Here is a 21,960-nt window from a genome sequence, read left to right as displayed (position 1 = left end):
CAGATGAGGGAATGGAAGCTCCATGAAGTCAAACCCTACCTAATCTACACCACAAAACAGAAAGTACAAGACAGATTCCACCACCACGCCCTTGGTCACCCTAGCCCTGAGCTGCATTCCTTGTTAACGGCTGGTTAGTATTCTGGCTTGTTGTAAGTTTTTTCCAAATGTATTGGTGGGTTTCCAAGCTGCTGACAGCACCACTGTTCAAATCTAAAGTAAGGCTTCCCATTGCAGAGGGCTGAGATCTACGAAGGTCAAGAAAGACGCATGCCCTTGCATGAAACAGGCTGCTCTCGGTAACCTTGCGTGTGCCCTCAACAGCCAGCAGGAGGATGGAGAACACCACACCACACAGCTGGAGCAGACACTATCAGCCATCTCTGCTCAGGATTCAGATCCAAACATCACACAGTGAGTATTTCACAGGCAGGAGAGACACAAGATAAGGAAGGCTGGAGGCCTTGGGAGATGTTCCAGGCCATTTAATTCTTATGTTGAATAAGCACTTATAAACAAAAGCAAAATCTTCCACAGATAGCAACATTACATTAGCAGGCATTGTTAGTGCTTAAGAAGGAAAAGGTAAAATGAAATTTTAAAATAGAAACTCTCTTTACCTTTGCTACAGCATAAATTTCAAAATCTTGCTAGATGTGTGTGTTGTAGATGTTCTTGAATTCAGCAAGGACAACACAGGGTGTTTGTAAAAATCCTCATCTCTCACATCACCCGTCCTTCCAACTGGGATAAGAATTGGCATGCAAGAATGTACCAAGCTTGTTTATATAGGCAAAAGGAGTTGTCCTATTATTATTTCATGGCCCACCCAGGAGTATACCCAATGTCGTGGCTTGTATCTAGATGTCCTGCAAAGCCTCATGCAGTCATAGGTGGAGCTTTTCAGAGGTGGCTCCATCTAGAGTGTGTGATGCAGGGATCAAGAATGTGATGCTGGTATTGATTCATGGTGCAATGTTAGGATTAAGGCTGCTTCAACTTGGGTGTGAGTGCTAGAATATAAGAGAGAGAAAGAGGGCTGTTGTTATTACTGCTTATCACTTGCTGCTTGCTACTTCACTACTTTGCAGCCTTCCTGCCTTCTGCCCACCATGAACTGTTTCTCCTCTGTGACGCCCCTCTGCTTGGAGCCAGCCAACTGAGGAATGAAACCTCCACAAACTGTGAGCTGAAATAAACCTTTCCTCTTTTAATTTTGAGTGTTGGTTATTTGTCTCTACAGTAAGAAAACTAAAACACCCAATAAGTGTACTCTAATACACTCTGAAAATTGAAAGTGTAGGTACTAACTAGTATATTAGTTACTTTCCTATTACTGAGGCAAAATATCTGACTCCTGCAACTTACAAGAGGGGTCTATTTTGGCTCACAGTTTCAGTGGGTTCAGTCTACGGTTGGCCAGCTCCAAGGCACAAACAGGATGGTGGAAGGGCCTGGTGGAGGAAAGCTACTCATGTATAGTGTCCAAGAAGCAGAGGGAGAAGGGAGGAGCGGGGGACAAGAATATACCCTTCCACATCACACCCCCAGGGACCCAGCTCCAACCAGGCCCCCAGCTCCAACCAGGCCCCAGCTACAAACAGCACATTTTACCAGGAACTCATCAATGGATTAATCCACTGATGAATACAAGCGGCCCCCTGATTCAGTCACCTTCCAAAAGCTCCAAATCTGAAAATGAGACTTCGGGGGAACATTTTAGGTGTAAATTATAATACCTAGCACCTAAAACAAAACAAACAAAAATGTTCACTTCTCCTGTCAGGGTGTGAAAGTGTGAAATCCTGCTTCACCCCAGCCACCAGCAGCAGCCATCACCCTCTGCTGCCCTGTGGCTATCAGAGGGTAGAGAGGTGCCTAGCCGTCCAGCAGGAATGTGCAGGAGGAGCCACTTATGCCGCCAGATGCCAAAGAAAACCAATAACCATTCCCCAAGGAAGGAAAAGCCAGGCACAGCCTGACATCTTGCTCCTCAGTTTTTTACCCTCCTTTGCTTCCCTACACAGAATTCTATGCAAGTGTTTCCCCTGAATGGTTCTTCTGCCTTCTGCATTTCCCTAATTGTGTTCTGAAGTCTCTGGAAAGATAGGGACATATCTCCACAACTGCTCCAAATTCAATAAATATCCACCTTGTGTTCCTTTTTACCAATGGGCTTGGTAAAAGACACACACAAAATCTATTACCCTAATGAACTTAGTTGTGCAAACTGGTTACAATGCACAAGGTGGGTGCATACAATGCATGCAAGAGTGCAGTGCCTGAACAGACGCCACTACTGCTGAAGGTGCAAATGCCTGCTGAATTTACGAGCACGGTCATGCGCGTTCATGTCCCATTTCTTGAGCTTTTGTGATATGTTCTCTCTCCAACACACGGAAGCTGTTTCCTTACCTCTTGCACTATGCCCTTGGCAGGGAGAGGCAGCCTGTCTAACAGCAAGACGACAAGACTGACCACAAGCTTAAGGGAGCACCCTGACCAAGACCAGAGGAGGGAAATCAAGGCAGGCTGGGCTGGAAACAAGGCTCTCCTCACTGCCTCTTCCCCAGAGAGCCACAAACCTGCTCCACCTGGAGCGAGAAAGAGCTGTGTGTGTTTGCACACACAGACAGGAGGCTGCTGGGTGCTCCAGAGACCTCGCAGGTGCGTGTGTCTGCTCCTCAGGAGCCCTGGGGATGCTAATGGCCACAGAGCAGGGAAGGTTACCAGAACGGGAGGAAGCAAGCAACCCTAATGATGATCCTTCCAGAATGAACTTGGAAGCAACCCACCGACGCTCCATGGGTGGGGGTGGGGATGGCGCATGGGCCAGATGCCCAACCCCTTTGCTCTCTCCGGCCAGCCTCGTGTGACCCCGACCAAGCTCTCCCCAGCAGTGCTCTGAGTTCCAGCAGGCGGGATCAGAACAGCCCAGGTCTTATTACAGTCGGGAGCAGAAGCCATTGTCCCCTTCCAAGCAAAGCACTGTGCCAAGGCTCAAAGGCTTCTTGTTTCTCAAGAATGTCATGTGATTGATTTAATAGGGAAACCAAATACACAAAGGCCATATGGGAATCTCACCTTTCCATGCCGTTTCTACAAACACTAAGGTTGCATTTTGGAATATGGGGCATCTAATAAATATATTTCTCTAATTCTTGTTCAAACCCAAATCTTGTTCAAAAGAAGAACATACTAGTTGTCATTTTAACTAATTTTACAAATTGAGATTTTCTATCTAAAAGCACATTCACTGAACACAGCGCTGCAGAGCAGTACTAGCTTGTTTTCATCAAAAGCGCCTTCTCAGTTCAGGCATGCCCACTTCCCTTAGAGACTCCGGGGATATTTTAGGGTTTGTTTAAAAGTTGAGAAGAAGTTCTGCTGGGAGGAAACCTCTTTAATTTTCCTAAACCAAATGAACATGACACTTGTTTGCAAAGGATTCCTCGTGCTGCGGCCTCCTGACTTCCGAGATGGACTCGCGCAGGGACATCTGAAGGAGCCCATGAAGGCTGCACTGGGGTCGGGTTGGCACTGCACACGGTGGCTCCTAACACAGCCTCGCTGCTCCGGGGTGACGTCACCATGCAGTGTGGACAGTGCCACCCTGGCCTAGCCCCAGAGATGCCAGTACTGACCTGTCCCCAAAGCTTCGACACTCCAAAAGCATCTCCCGCTGAGGACTTCTGTTCTGAGCCTGCAGATAAAAATCCATCCCTGACCAGAGGACGTGGAAAGGAAATCCTTTCGTTCACTGTGACTGACGCTCCGGTCTCGCTCCGCTCATCAGCCCTTAATCCACGCTCTGCCTTGCCTCCCCCTGATGCCTCCACCTCCGGGCAGCAGAGGGTCCACTGAGCAGTCCCTTGTGCTGTCCTGGGCTCAGGGACAACCCTCAGCCAAGAGGTGTCCACGAGGAGTCAGCCGGATCCTCCTGCTGCTCCTCAGCACAGTTCTTCACGTTCGGGCTAGGCTGCAAGGGCTGCCTGGCCTCCGGGACTCTGGCCTGCATAAGGGAAGCCTGCACTTCCTCCCCCAGCACTTTCAAGCGCCTCTCTGCCCATATTTAACACGCTGCGCAGCGCTGACCCGACAGCACATCATGCACAGCCAAACATGCAAGTTTATGCTTCATCTCGGCGCCTTCTGGCTAGGAAAGCACCAACAGCTAAATGAATGCCATCTTACCTTTAGATGTTCTGGAAGAATTGGTGAAAAACCAAAGTCATAGAAGCAGATAATGGCAGCATATGCCTTTTAATTCAAATTTCCACCTTACAGATGGCAAGAGAAAGGCTCTGTTCAAGGCTCACCAGCATGGGCTGGCTGCCGTCCCCGGGAGTCCAGGGGCTGCCGGCTGCCAGAGCCCGGCCCCTGCTAGGTCCCACACTCCTGAAGTCCGCTCCCGCCTCCGCGGCCTGCGGCTGCACTCCTCAGTGTGTCCGCGGTCCCCGCCCGCGTCCGACCTGCCGCGCTCCTGGCCTGAGCAGACCCGGACTTCAGGAGTGGCTCCGGCGACCCCTGCCGGCGGGGCCAGCCCCTCCTCGGCGGGCTCAGCTCCAGACCGAGGGCTCCTCTGCCGTCCCAGGCCTGGACCTGTCCATGCCCCAGCCTGGCGCCTCACCCACGGGCACGGGGTCGCCGTGGGGTGCGGGGCGGGGCCGCACCTGCCCTCCCTGTGCCGAGTCCCCGGGTACGGAGCGCAGCACCGCCCTGGGAACTGAGCATTCCTGCCGCCCGGGTGTGAGGCGAGGCCCCGGCCCGAGTCCCGGCTACTGGGTCTGGGCACGGAGTCCTGCCCCGCCCGAGTAACGAGCGCCCCGATCCCTGCTGCACTCACCGAGGCCCGGCGGCGCAGTGTGGGCTGCGCGCTCCCGTCCCCGCCCGCGTCCTCAGGTCCGCGTCCCCGGCTGCGCGGCCGCTACCGTCTCGCGGGCGGGCGGAGAGGGGCGGGGCCGCGCACGGAGCACGGCACCGGAAGGGACCGCCCGCCCGCGCCGCCGGGCCCCGCCCCCGTGGCCCCGCCCCCGCCCCGGCCGCGGGCCCGGAGCCGCTGCAGACCCGGTGCCCCGCGCACCTGGCGGGGAGAAAGTTCGGGGTCCGCGAACACGCCGTGACCTTGAGACGGCGGCTCCCTGTCCCCGCGCCCGCCCCGCGGGGCGGCCAGGAGGGGGCGCTCGGGCGCAAGGGTCGGGGTCGGGGACCCGCCCTTGCCGTCCCACCGGTCTGCGGCGCCTCGGAGCCGGAGCCCGACCCGGACCGAGGCCCCAGGCCCCGTTTTGCGGGCCGGGCCGGGAATTCGGGGGCGTCTGGCCGCTGTGGGCTCGGCGACTTCCAGACGCGCTCGAGCTGCGCCCGCCCGCCCGCTCGCTCCTGCAGAAGGCCCGGAAGTCCGCCCGGAGCCCTGCCCGCCGGCCTGTTTCCCGGGTTCTCGGACGGAGCCGGCCCGGCCCTGGCAGTTGTTTTGCCCTCGCTGAAGACCGGTGGCGTCGCCGAGGCTGAGCGCCCGCCCTTCCCGGTCCCCCGGCCCCACCACACCTGGCCAGCGCCACCCTGACTCCGGGCTGCGGCGTCGCCCTCGTCTGCGGACGGAGCCGCGCGCGCGCGGCCTCCTGACTTTCCGGCACGGCTTCGTGGGGAAGCCAGACGGCGCTCCGAAGGACAGCCGCGCAGGCCGCGCCTCCGGTGGCGGGGAACGACGGGAGTAAACCCTGCGTTCGGCCTGATGCCCCCACTCTTCCTCCTCCGACCGAACTTTGGTGCCGTGGACCCCGCGACATCCGGCTCCTGCACCACGGTCACGAGAAGCAGCACGTTTTAATTCTAAAGCCTCGGGCTTTCCTTCCTAAGCGAGTTGTTCCAAAACATCGCATTTTCCGGATTCCGAGTGACAAGGGACAGTAAGGCAGAGAAGGTGCGGATCGTCCCTGCAACGCTAACTACAAGGCCTGGGAGGGCTGCGCTCCAGCTCGCAGACAGCGGAGAGCTCACGTTCCTCCCTCGCTCCCCACCTCCGTCCCTGTTAGCTTCTCCGATTAGGACCGCAGCGCAGGTCTGGGCCCACACAGGTGAGGACGTGTGCGAAGCTGATTGCTGGTTGGAACCGAGTCCCTGGCTCTGTTGAGCGAATGAGCTTGCCCCGCCCACACACGTGAACTTGTCCGTCCTCCTGGAGGAAGAAAGATTCCCGAAGCAAAGTACCGAGTAGCAGAACGAGGGACGGGGTGTTGGCCTCCCCCTGTTTCCCCGTGGAAGAAGGGATGCATGCCTGCTGCGAATCTGGGGGTTCGCGTTCCGCAGAGAAGAGCAGAAGTGTAGAAGTGCTTTGAAGTGATCGCTCGCTGGGTGCACACTTTGATTGGTCTGAGGGCGACAGTTCGGCCTCTTCCCTGGCTCTTCAAAATCTTTATTTCAGGGCCTGCTTACTTCCAAAGTGCGGCTGCTCATCAGAGCCACCTAAGGAGCTCCCAGGGCAGCCGAGGCCCCAGCCCCCGATCTTCTCTCCAGGACAGAAACTCATTCTGTCTGTTCTGGTGGGGCATGCGTGATCACTAGTAAAGCAGTTGCTAATGAAAACTGGGCTTTCCCCTGTGGCCCCCATCTGCACAGGTAGGGGAAGCACTGTTGTTTTTACAGCTCCTGTGTCTTTCTCCCGGGCCACCGCTGAACTATGTAAATAACTGGCTGGTTTTCCTTTTCTCTCATTCTCAAGCCCCACATAATTCACATAGTAGTCCTTTTCATATTTGTCTATAAATAAGTGAATGCAGTCCAGGGATCAGTTCACGTAAACTGCATTTGCAGTTATATTAAAAGCATCAGGTCCAGAATGTGTCCCTTAACCTGCTTCCTCCTGGAATCCTTTGCGTCCTCTTCCAGGACCTTCTCTCTGCATTTCTTCCACACAACACTTTGATTATTCCTCCTCCTTTTTCCTAGTTCTTTTCCTTTTCTGGACATTTTTTTCCTTAGCTGTTTGTCCCTCTCGTTCTGTGCTACCTTTATTTTAGTTCCCCAGTGAACTGAAGTTGTTGGAGGACTGGCACCAGAGCACCGGAGTTTTCATTTGTGTGTATTCTGACCTTCAGTTCCCAAGGGATGCTTGCTGGCCCACTCCTGGGTTTCCAGAAGGAGAACATGGGGTCTGGAACAGTCGGCCCCCAGGGGTAGACGTCAGGAGGTACAGACTGTGCTCGAGTCACCATCCGCCGTCTGCCTCCCTTTGTCTTCTACTTTTTGTAACAAAAATTATCAACTTCGAATCCCTTAAGAGTGGCCCGTATCACTGCCCAAACCTCTCACGTTTGCGGGTACTGGCCCGGCCCCTGAGTGCATTCTGCCTGCAAACAGAGACAGCCCACTTGGACAAGGGTATGGACCTGGCTGAAAATCACAACTACACTGGAAATGGGAAACCATTTGTTCATAAATTTACCAAAAAAAGGAAATTTCAAGACAGCCTCATTAAAGACCTGTTAAAAGTTCATTTACTAGATAGCTGTTGCTCCTTTGTGAAAACAAAATTAAATGTAAAGAACTAAACGAAAATTATACTAAGTCACCTTTGCTCCAATTATTCTTTCATTTCATGACTGCAGACAAATGTCCTATCAGATCAACTCACGATGTGCACTGAAGATGTACATGTTCAGCACCACCCCTTTGTGCTCCTGCAGGCTGAAACCCCTCCAGTAACAGTCAGGGGACATTAAGGGTAAGCACAGTGTTTGTGAATCAAAGATGCTCTTGCAGAAACAGCTCTGATGGCCCTTTCCTCGGGGAAGAGAATGTGCACGATTATCTACTTCAAATACCAGGGTGCTCTTTTCTTGCTTCTAAATCTAAGGCAAACATGGCTTAGCTGCTGAGCAAGCAGCCAGGTCTTGACAAAACCGAGGTCTTCTCTCTCCTCTTTGAGCCCAATCCAATAATGACATATTTTTAGTGTACTGTCTCAGATTCCCAAGTACTATCAAGAAAGTCACCACCATTCGTTTATTTCCACAATACTTGTACATATACTGATTTAAATACAAGTCTTTATAAATTAACAGTAATAATACCCAACAGTAATGCATCTCTACATGTCTGGCTCAGTAGTGGATACTCGCTTTGCATAGCAGTGACTTAGATCCCATAGCAATCTTTCACCTCAAGGTGCAGGTCAGTGTCACCAGGGATGCCGAACAGATGCTGCTTGTGATATCCCGTCATGATGTAGGTAAGAAGAGTGTCTTCATTTTTACAGTTCTTTCCCAAATTTACTACTCCAGTCCAATCAGGAGGAAAATGTCATACAAATCGAAATTGAAGGACATGCTACAAAATGTTCACCCAGCACTCCTCTAAATCAAGTCATTAAGGAAAAGCAAGGAAAAAGTAAGACACTATCACAGCTCAATGGGACCAAAGGGGCACAAAAACTAAACCCAGTGTAGATTCAGTACCTTGGATTTGATTCTGGAACAAAATGACATTAATGGGAAAAAGTTAAAACTGCACTGTAATTAATAGTAATATACCAGTGTGAATTTCTTAGTTTACACAAATGATAGATGTCAGCTACAGGGTAAACTGAATGAAGGGTATACAGGAACTCTCCAAACTAACTTTGCATATTTTCTATAAATATAAAATTACTCCAAAAATAATTAAATATATTTTTCAATATGGGGAGAGGGAGAATCCCAGGGAAAAATCTTGATCCAAGCAGCTCAGATTAGATGCCCGTCTAAGACTGTGAGGAGCAGATAGGTTGAGTTAGCAGAAAAAAATGGCACCAAGGTCCACACTCATTACTGAGGCCCTTCCCAGAGGCTGAGCTAGGCAGGATGGGACTGCAGGTGTGGACCAGGCAGGATGGTGACTCCTGAGGAACCCAGGTGTTACAACTGCGGATCAAGGGATGAATACTCTCTCAGCTCTAAGATAAAATAATCTACATTTTAACCTTCATAAACGTAGAACACATCTTTTCTGTTTTAATGATTGGCCAATGATATTTTAGATTTGATAATGTCAGGCAATTTGGTTATGAAGATAGTAAATGATTTGACCCCAGATTCTAATCCAGGCTCTTAACCACTCTGTTTTCCAGACTCTACAAGACAAAATAAGTATTTTGACTGTTACTCTTCTCAGACTTCCTTCAAAATTGACCACACTACCATTAACAAAAAGTGCTAATTATGTCAACCCAAGCTACAACGCAAGAGTTCACTCAGAAGATATGGGCAATGATTGAATTTTCAAAATATTACAGTAAAAGACACATTGCTATTAATCTTCCTCAGAATACTTCTCCTCCCTTTGAACACACTTTCTGAAAGTCTGAATGCACTTTCTGAAGCCTCTCTGGAAGTCCTCTTTCCAGAGTGTCTTGAGTTGCACTGTCATTGCTGTCTCAAAGTCCTGGATCAATTCAAGACTTTGCCTTTTGTGGTCATGTTGAATTTGGGAAAGAGTCAGAAGTCATATGGAGGCAGATAAGGCGAATGAGGACATCCCATCATGTTTTCGTTTCACAGAAATTGCTGATTCAGGACGTGGAGGCGGACATGAAGAGACACTTACGCCGTCCATGACAGTGGTTGGTAAAGCGTTACCTGCACTGCAACCTGAGTGGCCTTACATCATCTCCCGTGGGTAACTGCAGTGAGGGCCTGATGAACACACAGTAGGAGTGACCAGACAGCTGTGACCAGGACACAGCATGATGGGAACAGCTCCTACGATTTAAAGGAAATAAGGGTCATTAGGGTATAGGAGTCCAGGTAGCAACTTAACCCCCAGAGTCAAGGCAGGTGTGACTGTCACAGTAGGTGATAGGGTGGGTGTATCAGAAAGGTGTGACCTACACGGGTCCTTGGGAGTGACTAAAGGATTACAAAGTCCCGAGGACTGAAAAGTCTGAATATTACACTAAGTTCCTGCTGTTTCTGGCCACTTAGGTTCTTATCCTCAGGTTCATTTGTGCACCACTGACCAAATCAAAGGAGGCTATAATGTTTGGGTAAAAAGGAAAAGGGTTTATTGAAGGCCAGCTTGGCGGACATGGAGGGCCCGTTTGTCTCAGGTCACCGTCTTCCCTGCACAGGCGGACAAGGGACGTTGGTAGTAAGGAGCTGAGGGGAACACAGAGTCAGTGTTGAGCTCCACACTTGCTTTATCACTTCTGGCCTCTTCAGCTGTGGCCTCCTGGGGCTGCTGGCACCTGCATATTCTGTCCGTTCTTCTGAGCTGAGAAGACCTGGGGGAGTCTTTATGCCCTAAGCCTGAGGACACCTGGAGAAACTATTTGTCTCTAAAAGAAAAACCCTAACTTGTAAAGTTCCACTTTGCACTGTCCATTACACGGCTTAATCTCTACAACCAAGATGCCTGCGGTTGAGGTCAGCCTAGACCTGACTTGCACTATCACAAGAGCAAATCGTCTCCTGATCTGTTCTTCAGACCTGGAGTGGGCCCTGGAGTCTAGGTGCACTCAAAGGCAGGCGAGTCCTGCATCACCAGGAGATGCCTGCATTCCTCCTGATCTTGCCCAGAGGCCCCAGGTTGGTTACCAGGATGCCCATAGCTTCAGAGGTGGCTGACAGGACCCTGACCCAGGATGCCAGCATGGTCCGTGGCAAGTCACATAGAGAACCTGTGTGCTGACCCAATGCCCTGCATGCACAGCAGGCCCTGAGTGCTTTCTGTGCTGAGTTCCCCTCCTTGGGGTGGGGGAGACAACCCAGCAATGGCCTCAGCTCTCAGATTTTACCCTGAATGGGGAGCCAAGGTGGGAAAGCCAAAAAATAAAACCGAAAACAAACCCTGCAGACCATAACCACCCTAGCAGTACAGGAAGCCAAAGCAACATTGCATTGCTGGGGAAACAACAGAGAGAAGTGTACCACCAGGCCCTGGGGAGGATGGCAGGCGGTGACTATAGTCGTGTCCCCACCAGCCTAACTCACTTCATCCACTAGTGATGTGGACCTGGGTCAAGGCAGAGGGTTGTCAGCTGCTCAGTTAGGCCTCCTTGTGGAACACTGAGGACCGCTCCTGATGCCCAATAGCATGTGATCTGTTTGCCAAATGTTTTCCATTGTACTCATAAACACTGAGCCCAGCTGGGAATGGATTTCCCCTTCACTCAGTGTCACAGGGAAAGGTCATGTTGAGTCCCAAGGTGTAAGATACAGTCCAGAGGGTTCTTGATTGCTTCATCATCACCAGGTTTATTCTGGATCATCACACTGCTGATATCGCACAGCTGGGACCTGGTGGTGAGTGAATAGTACATAGGCATCATGGTAAGACGTGTGTGTGCCAGGGAGAGACTCACATGAAAATGTATGTATTTATCTTCCCAATTATTTACTTTATCTTCCTGATCCCAGCTGGACTATGGGTCCCATGTGAACAATGACATCTGCCTTATTCACCACCACTGTTCCAGCCTAGTCCTGGTACCTACAAAAAATAAGGACAAGATGTCTTCTTATGCCTCTTCTGAAGAATGTAGATGTTTTATAGCAACCATCCCCTCTAGGTAGGGATGAAGTTTTTACTGCCAAGCATTGTATTTGAATTCTTCTAAGGTAAGATTTGATGTGAAATCATTTGGAGAACGAATGGATTGGAATAGGTAATAGCGTTCTAAATGTCCTCATTCTCAGTGACTTTTGTTTCAATGTTCTCCCATTTATGAAAAAGGACAGAATAATTGCTTACTTTGAGAGAGGCTAGGAAGATGTTGGTCACATAGGGCAATGATGATGTTCTATTGTGTATTTTTTTTTTGCTTTTACCATTTAGTTTTGACCAAACAGTTCATGGAACATCAAGATGATGCATAGTTAATAAGACAGAAGGTCAAGGAAATGAAAGAAAAGAGTAAACAAAAAGGAAACATCACTGAGCTATTACTTTCTATCAGAATTTGTTAGAGGAAGCCATTAATGGTAAGCAATATGTAATGTTTTTTGCCTATCCAAAATAAATTGGTGAAGAGTTTTTACTAAAAATTAAATTGCATTTTTAAAAAAAAACTCCTAAGAAGAGAGAGAATGAGTGGAAACTTTCAACCAAGTACAATGTGCCAGCAGAGAAAGTCTACACAACAAAACAGAGATGGGCATCACCAGTGCCAGCGCCAGGCAGTGAGTCTGCTGAGTACCAACTCCTGCCTGGACTCAGCTTAGCCCTCACTGCTCAGACTCCCCCTTCCCTGGCTGCCCGCATAGTGTCATCCTCTACTCTCTCCTCTTCAGATCTGATGGTTGCAGCTACTCATTTCCTATCTGCTGTCCATGTGGAGCTGAGGGCTACACTTGTCGCAGATACAATTTCAACGGCAGCACATGGCCCACAGCCAGTGTGGGTGGAAGGCAAGGATGACCAGAAGGAGAACATGTGGAACCCTTTCTACAGCAGAGCAGAACACCGTCAGGTTTCAAGGGAGCAGCGCTGGTTGTTCCCAGTGACTCCTGCAATTCCATCTTCTGTGAGAAAGATTTTAGCAAACTCTTGTTCTTTTCAAAAGCTAATGGAGGAAATGAAAAATGCATCAACCCGAATGTAGACATGCTGATGTCTGGGTAGTAGCATTACATTCATTTTATACGTTTTGTATCTTTCCAAAAATAAGACAGGTAGACCTTGTTATAAAAATATATTTCCCCTCGATGTTGTGCAAGACTGGAAACACTCGAAACATGAAGCAGCCATGATTTTGAGTCCACAGAAATATCTGTACATGAGATGCCCCTGTGGAGTCGACTGAGTCCTGGAGGCCACCAGGTGGAATGGGTGGGGTTTCCCTCAAGAAGCCTGTGGAGGCTGTCCAGCCCTGGATGGCATGCAGAGGGCACACGAAGCTGACACATCATTGACCCACCTCAGTCACTGATCAGTCACAGCTGGCCTCCATGAAGGCCACATACCTCTTTCTATCCCACGTGCAGGTAGGACCCCTGGCCATTTTCTGAGGCCCTGCTATTCATAAACTTTAGGGATTTCATCTGCTTCCAAGACTAGAACAAGTCTCCTCCATACCAGTCCTCTCACCGTTGAAGGAATTGCTTCTCTTCCCTTTCCTGGGGGATGATCCTCTTTTTAGTTAAGGATTTACAGAAACAGAGACTTGTCTTTAGGCATTTTCTTCAAATCTTCATTTTGCTCTTTATGATGTGTAGACAGCCAAGGATTTTTGGCAATCACTGCAGAGAAAAGCTTTCAGCTAGGTGCTGGATTTAAAAGGAAGGCACAAGCCAACTGGGACCACGGGCCACTCACAAGGATAAATAACCACCCTGCCAGAGCCAAGGGTAAATGTTAAGCACAAATTGGTGCCGGCTTTATTATCATCTCTTCCCAATGTCTCCAAATGGTTTGTACATCTTTTCACTTTCTCTCAATTTCCTTCTCATGTCCTAAACCAGCATCCTTAGCCCTTTCTCCCAAATGGAAACAGACAGATTTCTTTCTTCCTACGCAGTTTGCTCAGCCAGGGTGTCACAGAGTTTTTGTTTTTCTCACAAAGAAAATTAGAAATCTGAATGTCAGGTAGACAGATGTGTTAAAAGTTCTTGTCAAGTAGGGAAAGAGAGATGATTCAGCATCTATCCACACAGGCAGCACAACAGAACTCAGTGCTATTGTGTTCTGGAAATCTCACCGATTACGGTTCTGATATTCCAACAAAATATCTGTCTTCCCAAAGGTTCAGTAAAAAGCACCACCTTGTGTAAAATAGTGAGGCGATGTCAGCACACACTGGCAGGCTCTCTCCTTTCATACTGCGCTGTCACTCATGAAACCTTGCACAAGCAGTTCTTTCCTAAGTATGCCTGATCTCATGAAAGAAGTCCAAGACCTTCCGCCATGAGCTAGTTTGTCCAATACGGTGCAGCCTGGGCTAGCTTCCCTAATCACTACCGTGTGCCTATCTATTCAATGCAAGATAGGAAAAATGTGGAGGAAGAAAAAGAGCAAGAGAATGCAAAGCTATCAGAATCCTGTGACTCGGGAGGATTGAAAGGAAGTGTAGAGAAGCCACTGAACAGCCCACCAATGCCCCCTCCTGATCGCCTTCCATGTTTGTGTCTTCAGCTAGGTGTAGACTGATTGCTAAATTTCCTATTTTCAGGATCTCAGGAAGCACATGAATAGTACGTACTAGACACATATTGTATTACGAATACTTGTTCTGAGGTGAAAGTCAGGACATGAAAGCTTTCTTCTTAGAAAATGCTGCTCCTCAGACTGATGCTGCAGGAACAACTTCCCTGGGGTTCAGTTTCCTCATCAGGAAATGAAGGAAATAATGAAGCCTAGAATTCCTAGAGTTGTTGTAAGAGATGCAACAGATACTTGGACAAGGTTACAGACCTGGCAGTGTTGAAAAAAAGGAAAAAAAGGTCAGTGGAATTCTTGAGTACTTTCTTGAATACAAAGTAAAAGGAAAACTAGTTTATAAGTTACAATTGGAGGTTTCAGACTTGTCTAGGTTTTGCTATTCCTTGCTTTTCACTTTGGCTTCTAATTTGAAATTATATATATTAAATCTCAAATGCCACTAGGCAGTACCTGGAGTTCTGGGACAATGCTTTAAAAATAGCAGAGTTCTATGAAATGTTTTTTTTGGGGGGAGGGGTAGACATTTGATTTGTTTCTACCATGTATTATTCTTTAAAATTTTACTTTGCTTTGGTAAGAACGCTAGACATGAGATCTGGTTCTCTTGACTAGTCAAGTGTAGAACACAGTAGTGGTAGCTGTGTGCTTCTACCAGTTTTGCATCTGATATCTGTTCTTCACCTACACTGTCTCTCAGTGTTTCCATCCCTATTACAAGTCATCACCTGCTCTTTGCCACTTGTCTTTGTGCCCCAGCCTTTGCTCTGCGCCTGCCCTGGGTGACTGGCTTGGGTCTTCTTCCCTTTAGAAACTGCCTTGGCAGTGGGGTTGGCCAGAGCGCAAGACTCTGTTTTCCCAGGGAACAGGGAAGTCACGTGAAGCCATCGCAGTGCCCAAGCCAAGACAAGTTTTACATAATATTAAAAGTTAGACGTTCATAATTATTTAAACTAGAATTCATCTAGCTGTTTTACCTAAAAGAAAGTAGTCTCTGAAACTTCATCAGTTTTAAAATAAAGGCTAAACTTTGTTACAAATTTAAAATACAAAGGAGACAAAATGTTATCTAAGGATGTTTGGCTGTTATTTATTTATTTGTTCATTCATTTATTCTACTAATTTCAGGTAACAAACAAATCATAAACAAGATGCTCCTGGGGTTCTAAGTGCACCAGATACTGTATAATAAAGAGCAGTACTGCTTTAGAAAGCTCACGAAAAGTGACAGGTTAGTGAATGACAGCTCATGGGAACTGAAGGGCAAGGGAGGTTATTTCCAGTGGAGGAAATCCAGAAGGCCTTCCTGTAGAATGGAGTGTTTATTTCCCCTGTCATCGTTCATCAGTGTTTGGTGGGGAACAAAAATCTGTGGAGGCCAAGAACAATGAAGACATGCCAACGGATAAGTACAGGACATTTATTAAAAGAAGTAAAAAATGTGCTTCCAAAGGGCAGCAGGAGGAAGGTGACGTGCTTATTAGGCAGTGGCAAGAGTTCATCTGGAGACTGAGAAAGGTAGCACATGGGCCATACAATGGAAATGCCCACAGGAAGGTCAGCTCCAGGCATGGCTGGACCCAGGTGCCGGGTGGTGTCCTCAGGCTGGGAGACCCTCTCTGCCTCAGCCGATGGATGTACCTGCTCTTGCACGGGGCTTACACCACAGATGTCCTGGCCCAGTGACGATGCTCACTGCTCTGTGAGGATGTGTGCATGGCGTGCCAATCCTTTCCACTGAGCGGGGCATCACTCCAAGGCAACCCTGTCACCTGAGAATGGGGAGGTGGTTGTGGCAAGACCCAGGTGGGCAGCAAGCACTGCAAAGGTGCCATCACCGGGCAAGGCCAGGCCGAGGGCAGAGGGGCTGACCAAGCAGCTGGACCGGGCCGGATCTCTGGCCCATACTGCCCCCGCCCGAACCCTCAGCTCACATATGCTCTTAAAACACAAGCAAGCCACGGGGGAGCGGGTGCCCCTACCACACCAAGGGAGGCTGGATGCTGAAGAACCTCTACCAATCAGAAGGAGACAAGAGCAAAGGGATATAAATACTGGTCTTGCAAAATAAAGACTTCTTCAAAGAAAAACCACAGGGCGGGGGAGATGTTGGCTCAGAGTCCGTTCCTACTTCCTTCTTCCCTGACAACACCATGGTTTTGTTCCAATGACCTCTGCTGGCCAGCAGTGACCATGTGCTTTACAGAAGCAGCGCACTGCCCTGTTTTGCAAGTCCTGGCCCAGGACACGAGGCCCCACTCAGAAGAGCAAGCTGTGAGGAGCGCTTCCAGGGAGAAGTTCCTCTGGATAATAAGCCCCCAAAGAAGTGCTGTTTCCTTCAGGCTATGTCATGGACATAAGGCTGGGTGTTCTGCTGTAGCTTTGTGACCGGAAGGAAAACCACCTTCTCCCCCTCCTTTTCTTTCTCTTCCATTTTCTCTTTATTGGACACCATCAGAGTAACGAGGGAATTTCTAGAACTTCCTTGTCTTTGGTGCAAAGAGATGAGAGCATTTATCTTGAACGACAGCTCTAAAAGAAGCAGTGCGGAGAAGTCACGCCCAACAGAGGACATGCTGCATGCTTCTGCCATCCTGGTTCATGGCCCAGGTGGAGGCTTGGCTGCTGCGATCAGACCAGACTGTTTCACCACCCATCAGTGTGAGCTGCTCATTCTCACGGATCTTCTCATGCCACCACTGTACACCTTTGTTGCGCACTCTCTGGCTTCTACCTGCTTTTCTCCCTCCAACTAGATTAATTCTCCAATTACACAAATTTAAATCAAATAATTGTTGACCATTTCAGAGACGCATTCATGAGAGGCGTTTCTCAGAGCCATCATCTCGGAGGTAGCATCTCTCACTTCCTGTTGTTTGCTCTTTGTGAGTCACCATTGGCACAAATGCCACTCTGCATCTGTCTGTAGGTGCAGGTCCTGCCAGGTGTCCTGCAGAGGGAGTGGATGGGTAGAAAGGCTCAGGTCCTGATTTGTTTTGCTTGGAATGATGAGGCTCGCGGACAGCCTTGGAGTCTTGCTGGCTCATTCCTCTCGGGTGATGCTGGCTGTGATGTTTCAACCCCATGCAAAAATCTGCCAAAGCTCGATGCAAAGAAATAAGACCTAGGAAAACTGACCCCTGGGAAGAAACTGCTCCTGTACACCTCGATCTCTTTTTGCCTTCCTGAGTCACACAGCATGAAACCCACACCCATCTATGCCTACAGCAAATATATGTGGGCACCCATGGAATCCACAGTGTCATTTAACACTGACTGGGCAGCTTTTGGGTATTTTTGGCGGGGGGGTGGTACCAGAGATAGAACTCAGGACCTTGTGCTTGTGAGGCAGGAGATGGCACCACTGAGCTAAAGCCCCGCCCCTGATTAGGCAGTTTTTAATAATGGGTCAAAGTAAGCTCACTTAGAATAACTTGTGTGTTCTTGCACATTTGGGAACTTTGCTTTCCAAAGGAACATAAGCAGATATGGACATGAAACCATGCAAATCATTGAACTACATATGAGTTTTAAATGAAATATGTGCTATAGTTACAACTGTTTACTCCCCTTACTTTTTGCCTCTTTGATTTTGGTTGTTTGTGTTATAGTTCTCAAGTTAAACCCTATGTGAGAAATTTTTACAAGGTTTGCTCCTTGGACTCTGAGGTCTGAAAAAAATCATTAGCTTCTCCCTGAGGGTGGGGCAGGAAAGGAGTTTCTACCATGTACATTTAAGAAACATCAGATGTTACAAAACAAAGCAAGTTCTTTGCTATTAAGTCTGAGCAACTGCCCAGAGAGTGGGTCTGACATGCATCATTCCCTAACGGACCGTGACGTCCAGCCACGCTGGGAATGAACGTCTTGTGGGCTTATCATTGCTCAGGACACACTGTGGGGAAGCCTGTGCTGGTGCCTTCTGCAAGTGGGGAGGCCAGGAACTAGGAATCCAGTGTGCTTGTTTCCTTTGGGTTGAGATATTGGGTTGTGTGGTCAACAGATCCATTCAGTGGCTTCAAATTCATTTTTCCATCTTCTCATTGTTTACTGCCAGTTCAAAGTTCCATACCAAAAAAAAATTATTATCAAAATGTCACATTCTAATACTTTGGGGTAATTTTAAAACAAGTCTTACAGAATCACACAAGTTCTTAAAAGTTCAAAGTAACCAAGACTTCTTAAAGAAAAATAAATTTTTCCAAAAAAACCCTACAAATGTTAGTAAAACATACTTTAATTAGTTGTAGGATTTTTTCAAGTTGTGAAGGCGACATCCACAGTAGCATCATGATCTCTGTATGCTCAAAGGAACTGACAATGACTTATGTAGAATCCAAAGGATGATACCTAAAACCCTATTCCCAATAATAATGGGTGTCCAGACTGAAGTGACATTTAAAACTCCTAATAATTTTTGAAAAAAGTCAGAAAAATATTCTGTACTTTCACATTGAAACTCAGGAAGACTATTTAGCAAAAAAATTTTGCAGATAGTTTTTTAATACAAAAATGTCCCTATGCATGAGCCTACCATCTTAGCATGATACCCAGATGGCTATATTGGGAAAATTAAAATTAAACAGATAAAAGCAGATCACGTTACCCTAAAAGACTATACAGGGAGCACAAGCATCAATCACATCTTCCTCAAAACAAATTTCTGACGCTGTGTGAGCCATACACATCCTTTCTCTAGCATAGATTGAAACTCCACAAGGGCAAAACTTGCTACATCCCATGGTTCCTGAGCTGGAAGGCAGCATGTCCATCAGAGACTATTCCAACCCTACAGAGAGCTGCCAACGTTGGCCTGCCTCTTCCTCCTTTCCTGACTTTTTGTCCTTTCTCTGTTCCTTTTCTGAGAACTGCTTTCCATATGTTCTTGAATTACCCAACCTTTTTCTTGCTGCCTGCCTGCATCACCAGGTGGTTCTGCCTGTAATACTGCTCTGATATCTGAAAGACCCCATACCACGCCTCAGCCTGCCTGAAATTTGTATCCCCTGAGTTTCAGTTCTGATCAGCCCCCCAGAATTGTGTTTCTTAATCACTTTGTGCCTCTGATTCCCTTAAGGGTTGGCACTACCAACGACTTGCGCTTTCTGGGAATTTTACTGTACGTTTTATTTATTCATACATTCACATATATACATATATCTATATGAATGGCAACTTTATTAGGGCACTTCTTTGTGAGTTCAAAAATCATCATTTTGGTCCATTAGTTTAGCATAATTTTCTCTTCCTCCTGTGGGCTGAAAATATCTGAATGATGGAATGGATATTTCCAACCTCCTGATGTTACTACTATATTAGAGGAAAAATCTTCTCTTAAAGGTATGTGGCAGTGTTAATTTCTATCTGAAACAATAGGATTGAAAGAACTATAGATGTAATAATTTTGTTTACCCAAGAAATAAGTAACTTATTCTCCTAAAGTTTTAAAGTCCTGCTTTGCTCTACCCTTAGCCTCCCCTTGCTTGATTGAGATGTGACTGACAAGTATAAACTGTACATTTTTATCATGTGCAAAGTGACATTTTGACATCCATGTACACTGTGAAATCATTACCACAATTAAGCTAATGTGCAAATCCATAACCTCACAGAGTTACTGAGTTTTTCTTTATTAGTGATCTGAACTCTTATTTATGGTCTTAGCAAATTTCAAGCATATAATACATTAACTACAATCTCCATGCTGTATATTAGGTCTTTAGACATAATCAACCAAAAACTGAAGAACTTTAGTATTTGGCCAATGCTCCCTCATTTCTTTCACCTGCCAGCCCCTGGTGACCTCCCTCCTACTCCCTGTTTTCCATGAGTTTGATTCTTTGGGATTCCCATATAGGCTAGAGAACATGTGGTATTACCTTGCTGTGCCTTAGCATAACATCGCCCAGGTTCATCCACGGTGTTCCTAATAATGGAATTCCTTACATTTTTAAGGCTGAGAAATATTTTATTGTATATAGGCACAAATGTTTCTTTTATCCCTTCATCCTTCAATGGACACTTACATGGCTTTCATACTTGACTATCAACAACCTACAAATGAATGTCTACCAGCAATATTCATAACTGCCAAAACTTGGAAGCACCCAAGGTGCCCTTCGCTAGACAAATGGATACTAACATGTGGTAACCTATAAATGGAGCATTACTCATTGATAACAAGAAATGATCTACCAAGTCAGGAGAAGACGCAAGGAAAATTAGATGGACAATGCTAAGAAAAGGAAGCAAACCCCAAACGGCTACATACTATATGGCATTCTGGAAAAGAGAAAACTATGGAGACCCCAAAAGGATCAGCAGCTCCCAGGAGTTAGGAAAGGAAGAGGGATGAATAGGCATTTGATAGAGGATTTTTAGAGTAGTGAAACTGCTCTGTATAACATTTTAATGGTGGATACATATAATTTTGCATTTGTCGTAAGTAGTAGAATGTACAGCACCAAGCATGAACCTTAAAAATAATGTACATTTTTTAAAAATTTAACTTAGGATTAGTTTCGTTAACTGCAGAATAATAACCATAATGTCAACTCCATAAGGCTGTTGAGAGTATCAAATGCGATGAATATCTATTAGAACTCTGGCACATAATTGTTCAGTAAGCCAGGCCCTCTTCAGAGAATTCTCTCAATGACCTACTGGACAAACAGCATGGACCTTTCTGCAATTATTTCCTACTCCCTGTAAAAGCATCAAGATCAAAACTTTCAGCTGGTTATTACATTTTGACTCCTTGGCTCAATAAAATAATTGGGAATCAATTTATTTAGCAAATACTTGTGCAATCCAAGTGCTCTGTATCGCAATGAGGACAGTTTATTTTTAAATGTGAAAAACAGCCTCTACTCTCTAGAAGAAGCATTAAATCTATCTGGGAAGATAAATGAAAAGTAAAGCATTAACTCACAGTTATATACAATGAGTTGAAAAATGAGTGCTTTATAAGTACTGTGGAACTTTTTTTAAAACTGGAGATCTTAGAATAGGAGAAGGCCCTGTGGCACTGGTTAACCATTTTCAAAAGGTTTGCAAAAGGAGACTTGTGGTAAGTGGGCCCATGAAAATACTAGCCTTTCTTCAAACTTGATGTTGTGAAGGATTCCATGTGTGAAATTCTGAATATTGTCTTCAACTTTCTCTGTGACAAAATCAAAGGACTGCTTCTTAGAAGATGGCTTGTAATTCTATGAGAAAAAAATTAACTTTAAAAGGAATGGTTTGTTTGTTTTGGTCCCGGGGATCGAACTCAGGACCTTGCGCTTGTGAGGCAGGCAGGGACCCCAAAAGGAATGGTTTTTAAAAATTGTTTATGTGAGTTATTAAAAAAAGAGACAAGAAGCTATTGAAATTATAGACACATACCTTTTTTCCAAACATAAATTTTTGGATAACATTATTTTAAAATAAAGTCACTTAAAATTGTATTTTGTGAAGTATATTTTCTATAATTCTAGCTCCTCTTTGCTATAATAATCCACTCAAAAATACGAAGAGCCTTCTACAAATGAGGGCGTGAGGAAGGCGGCATTTCAATAGAACGATTGCTAGATACATAGCGCGAGTGCTTTTAACGTTAATGCCCTGTCCAAAAGCGAGGGGCTGTGCTGTGCTCAGAAGTCCATGACCTGGGCCTTCTCTTTGGCGGGTGGGCACCCGCGGAGGGGCCTCGGCTCTGCTCGGTTGGAGGCCACTCGGAGAGGCTCGGGGGCTGACCAGGGTGCCCCAGTCTGTCTCCGTGAACGCCCGGGTCATGTTCCTGTGCAGCCCACAGGCGACTTCCATGGAGCTGGACGAGGGTTCTGCTCAGCT

At 47.0% G+C, this 21,960-nt stretch overlaps 1 protein-coding gene and 1 long non-coding RNA gene across 12 annotated transcripts in view; one reads left to right on the top strand and one right to left on the bottom strand.

The window, feature by feature from the left end:
* Oxr1 (oxidation resistance 1) overlaps window positions 1-4,963 on the bottom strand; it is a 335,909-nt gene extending 330,946 nt beyond the window's left edge. Inside the window, exon 1 of one of the 9 annotated variants that reach the window (XM_004850275.3) lies at window positions 4,847-4,963. The gene's annotated coding sequence lies outside the window, so the exon portion shown is untranslated. Of the gene's footprint in view, window positions 1-4,194 lie in introns of all 9 variants that reach the window. The other 8 variants (XM_087190807.1, XM_087190810.1, XM_087190812.1 and 5 more) reach the window with 8 other exon arrangements.
* A 62-nt stretch (window positions 4,964-5,025) lies between these two features.
* Window positions 5,026-21,554, top strand: LOC147824041 (uncharacterized). Of its 3 annotated transcripts, XR_015442965.1 has the most exons (4): window positions 5,026-6,615; window positions 7,605-8,227; window positions 9,104-14,411; window positions 15,256-21,554. It is a non-coding gene; the product is annotated as an uncharacterized LOC147824041 (long non-coding RNA). The 3 variants fall into 3 exon arrangements; XR_015442966.1 differs by lacking the exon at window positions 15,256-21,554 and having other exon boundaries at window positions 7,605-7,720; window positions 9,104-15,195; XR_015442964.1 differs by lacking the exon at window positions 15,256-21,554 and having other exon boundaries at window positions 9,104-15,195.
* Window positions 21,555-21,960: the final 406 nt, after the last annotated feature.

This window comes from Heterocephalus glaber, unplaced genomic scaffold (genome assembly GCF_053883595.1).
Source record: "Heterocephalus glaber isolate CG9 unplaced genomic scaffold, H.glaber_assembly_v1.0 deba00001556, whole genome shotgun sequence".
In the NCBI taxonomy this organism is placed as follows: domain Eukaryota; kingdom Metazoa; phylum Chordata; class Mammalia; order Rodentia; family Bathyergidae; genus Heterocephalus; species Heterocephalus glaber.
Note: the sequence above shows the minus strand (reverse complement) of the source record. Positions and strands in the feature narration are given on the sequence as shown.